This window comes from Colobus angolensis, unplaced genomic scaffold (assembly GCF_000951035.1).
Source record: "Colobus angolensis palliatus isolate OR3802 unplaced genomic scaffold, Cang.pa_1.0 Scaffold123, whole genome shotgun sequence".
In the NCBI taxonomy this organism is placed as follows: domain Eukaryota; kingdom Metazoa; phylum Chordata; class Mammalia; order Primates; family Cercopithecidae; genus Colobus; species Colobus angolensis.
The window spans coordinates 5,489,858-5,494,819 of record NW_012113475.1 but is presented as its reverse complement, the minus strand read 5'-3'; the positions used below and the strand labels follow the sequence as shown (position 1 = coordinate 5,494,819).

The 4,962-nt window shown below is 33.7% G+C and overlaps 1 protein-coding gene across 2 annotated transcripts in view; it reads right to left on the bottom strand.

Moving 5' to 3' along the window:
* The window catches only part of GRID2 (glutamate receptor, ionotropic, delta 2), a 1,517,061-nt gene that overhangs the window by 69,612 nt on the left and 1,442,487 nt on the right, over positions 1–4,962 (bottom strand). The window lies entirely within an intron of this gene.

Sequence of the window (4,962 nt, the reverse complement as noted above, 5' to 3'; positions counted from 1 at the left end):
CATGGCACAAGTATACATACGTAACAAACCTGCACGTTATGCACATGTACCCTAGAACTTAAAAAAAAAAAAAAAAAAAAAAAAAAGAACAGTAACAGAAAAAAAAAAAATTCTGGATATAAATAAGACACACTTCCCTGACAATCAATATTTCCCTATTGGAAATTATTTCTCCAGGACTGACTTTATGTGAGTTACTTCAGGACCCCTTCACTAAGTAGTAAGTCTGTATTAAATCGTCTGTCCCTCAGCCTCTAACTACTCTTCATAAGGCCCCATTGCATCCTGTGCTTCTGCTTCTCATTGCATTTCTATCAAACTACGTTGTCTGTTTGCAACTCTGCTGGCATTTGTTGTTTGCATTTCCATGCAACTGTCCCATAACATCCTCAAGACCTCAATGGCATGCATCAGTAAATGTTTATTTTCATCATAAATAAATAAATAAATAAAGTTGCTCACAGCTGGAAATATAAGACAAAACTTCATGTCAGACTGTTTATATTATATTATAATTACTGATTATATTATCCTAAATATGTAGGTTGGTTTTGTAGAATATAAATTAATAAACTGTCTTAAATGTGTAGCATATCTGTATGTTAAAAACATATATATGTATTTTTAGAGATGGGGTTTTACTATTTTGCTTAGGATAGACTTGAACTCCTGAGCTCAAGCAGTTCTCCCGCCTCAGCCTCCCAAGTATCTGGGACTACAAGTACACGCCACCACAACTGCCTTTTATATATTTTTAAAGCACCATCCACTGAGGAGTTTTTATCAGGACTTGTAAACAGAAGAAAGTTAATTTTCTTGAATTTATCAAAATGGTCTGTTTCTTCTGTGTTCAAGATAATGTAAATTGTAATAATCATCATAGAGCTAATTCCCATATTCTTGTTTTCCAAGCTGAGTTATCAAGTATAAAAGTGTTTTCTAAGCATTTGCTCACATTAATCTAGAAAGTAGGCTCCCTAGGATATACTAATTTTTAGAAGAGAAATTAGCCAGAAATAATCAGCTTAGAAAATTTTGGTAATTGTTTTTATAGCATGTGTTCTATAGAATTTACTAATTTGTTTTTCTCAGACACAACTGATTTTGAAGTTTTCAAGGAAGTCAGATTTTAAATCTCCTCCAGATAGCACTGGAAGCGTTAGCTCTAAACTCGTTCCAACTTTTTTAGAAATAAAGTTCTTGATCTGAACTCATTCCTTTTCCAATTTTCCTGTAAGATGGAAGTGGACAAGTCATGTGATATGATTGCTCAATATAGGAAGGAATAAAACATATTTAATACCAATCAAATTACTTTTTATTTTTTATTCTTCTTAGCATGCATGGGCTGAACAAAGCTTCCTTTACTGGGGGATAAGTCTGTATCTAAATGTCAAAAACTATAACTCTCTGTGAAGCTTGCTTATTAAGAATTTGCTATGGTTCATTTTACAATGACACCTTCATATTCAGTGGTGTCAGCATTTGGAGCAGCAATCTAGGATCAATTTATCTTGGCATTAAAAGGAGAAAAAAAGGCAAAAGAAAGAATTGGTAGCTTCACAAGAGCATATGGGATTGTTCAAACATAAAACAGATTCATTATGGCACACATGTGCAATCCCCTTCCAAACTACCCTTCCTACCCCCATCTCAAGCAGCAGGGACCACTGCATTGTCAGGACAGACACTGATAGCCCACAGGAATACAAAACAGCCTTAATGCCTCATTTGCTTAAGCAGCAAGACTACTTTATATCCTTAGATGATGTGCTGAATCCTCAGATAAAATTGCCTGAGGAGACAGCTTGTAGTGAGAAAAATAAGAGAGGAACAGTTTCAGAAATATTTTCTTTCTAGAGTTACCTCAGTTTAGAAGTATAATCAAACCTCTGTAAAGACATTGTTAATAGACCCTGAAAAACGAGTGATGAAGTGTGGAATGAGCTACTCTTTGCAACTCTAGCTGCGGCATTCACAAATTATAATAGCTATCTCTCTTATTTAGAAGTTCTCTAAGATGATTTAAAAAGTGACAATTAATTGAGTCAATCGACATGTTCAAGAGTGAATCCTTCACAGTGAGATTGAAGTAGCCCAAGAGATTATTAAAGAAAGTTATTTAAAATTTCATATAGGGTTAGGACAGGTTTTATTTATATATAGCAATGAAACTATGAATAAGATAGTTTACATGTAGAAATGTCTCCACTTGACTGTCTAGGAAAGTTCAGGAAAAACCTGCTCTGTATTAGAGTCATTTGTAATGTCAGTCCACTTAGAAGGAGATTTGAAAGTATCCAAATATAAAGTGAGACAAAGGGAATTATAAGAGCAAAGACCTTAAATTATCTTTGGATAATTTTTTAAAACTAGCATACTTGATCCTGTTGATGTTTTAGGGACTTGCTGCTGTAAAAACCTCTGGCCCCCACTGTGCCATAAATTTCTGCCTGACACATTTAGTCTAGTTGAATGAGAGCCTACATCTCAGAAGCCATTGAATTTCAGTTGGTTAGAAGTCTAGTTTAGAGCAAACACATCACACTTTAAAATAAATTCCCAGCTTATGTTAATCATTTTGGAGTCCCAGTTCACAAGGTTTTATAACATCAAAACAGAGAAAGTTTGAATATCATCGAATATTTTAAACTTTGTATCATAATATAGCCAATTTTAAAGAGAAAAATCTGAATAAAAATGAAAGTCTTCTTTAGTTCTTTAACTTTTCCTATTTCAGGACTCTCCCTTTCACACTCAGGGTTCCACCTTTGGATTCATAATCTCACACAACTCAAGAGAGAACTATAAAAGGCTTTTGGTTTAGAAAAACCTGGGTTTTAATTCCAGCTTCTTTAATTAGCTAGCTATGTAACCTTTGGACAAACTACTTGGCTATTTTGAACCTCAGATTCTCTATTTGCAAAATATAGATATTAATATCTTATGGAAGTGTTCTGAGGAAAGTACATCCAGCATAGTTCTTTTTTTTTTTTTTTTTTTTTGAGACGGAGTCTCGCTCTATCGCCCAGGCTGGAGTGCAGTGGCCGGATCTCAGCTCACTGCAAGCTCCGCCTCCCGGGTTTACCGCCATTCTCCTGCCTCAGCCTCCCGAGTAGCTGGGACTACAGGCGCCAGCCACCTCGCCCCGCTAGTTTTTTTTTTGTATTTTTTAGTAGAGACGGGGTTTCACTGTGTTAGCCAGGATGGTCTCAATCTCCTGACCTCGTGATCCACCCGTCTCGGCCTCCCAAAGTGCTGGGATTACAGGCTTGAGCCACCGCGCCCGGCCCCAGCATAGTTCTTGCATAACAAATGCTCAGCACCTGTATCCTTTCTACACTTTTTAATTTCTACAATTAAGTCTAATTGTGTCTTATCTGTTCAATTGTCTGTATTTCACCAAATTTACTGAACTCATTCCAAATGCTTTAACCACTTCTTCTTTCACCTAAACTTGCCTTCTAAAAATTGATAATTCTCTTCACAATTTCTCAAATACTTCTTGCAGTAACTATTTCTTCACTGGTGCTACAATAGAAATAAGTAACAATTATAACTGCAACAGATGTTGAGGAGGTGTAAGAGTTGAAGCTATTATTTATAGGATGGGCACCCTACTTAGCACTTTACCTACTTTCTCATGTAATTTTCATAACAGCCACTGAAAACAGAAACTGACATGGTCACCAAATTGCAAATTAGGGAATTAAGCCTAAGGAAGATCGAGGAATTATCCCAAGTCCACTTAATTTAAGTGGAAAAACTGAGGCTTAAACCCAGGCTTGCCTGTATCAGAATATTTGCTTTTAACCTATCATATCATATTACTTCTGTTAAACTGGATTCTTTTAGTGGAGAGTTATTAAGTGTGATCCTTAAATAACGTGGTGAAGAATACTTTTGAAGTTAAATGGACTAACACAAATTTACACAGAAAATGTAAAAATAAAATATTCAAAACTTATTCCTAATACAATTGATATTTATTATAATTTAACAGTACAACACTTTATAATGCCAACCTATTATTAATTAATCTTTAAGCATAATTTTTCTTTATCAAGAAGTCTATTTTAGAACATAAAAACAAAGTGTTTTTCCTCTTAATGAAACCTCAGTTCAAGTTATGACCTCAGTTACTACATTCTACTCTCACGAACAGAAATAGAAACCACATTTACTTTTGCATATTAATTTTCATGTACTTATAAAAAGAACATAACATATATCAGAGTCTTTTCTGTTTTTCTCAGACGCTGTGGATAAATATGGTTTATTAAATCCTGCAGAGACAAGCTGTTGTGTTTGTTGATCTGTTAAATGTTGTTATACATCTGTTAAACTTGTACATGCTTGTTAGTTACATGTACTAATTTAGTGTATTGAGAGGCTGTCAGTAAAAATATCTGATTTAACAGAATAAAACAGACATGCATTTGGAATTCACAGTGATTTCTATAATATTTTGAAGGAAGAGAGAAAAAATGATCCAAATGATAGCTTATAAAAGTGTTTGACAAAGTTGAAAAGTGAACCTGAAAACATTTGACTAATTACTCTTATAAGCATATGTACAAGAGAGTTATAATTAAGAGTTTTGAAAATGCAGTTACCAAAAATATCCTGTAAACTTTTAGAGTAAGCATAGATCAAATATAAGCAGAACCCAGTAATTTTAAAAATGGAAAATAGAAGAACGGTGTTACAATTTTTCCTTTAAAAAAATTGACAAAATTGTATCATGTACAACGTATTGCTTTGAAATATATATACATTGTGGAATGACTAAATTGAGCCAGTTAACATATGCATTATCTCACATATCTTTTCTGTGGTGAGAATATTTCAAATCTATTCTCTTAGCAATTTTAAAGAATCTAATATATTATTATTAACAATAGTCACCTTATTATAAAATAGATCTCCTGAACTTATTCCACTTATCTAATTGAAATTTTG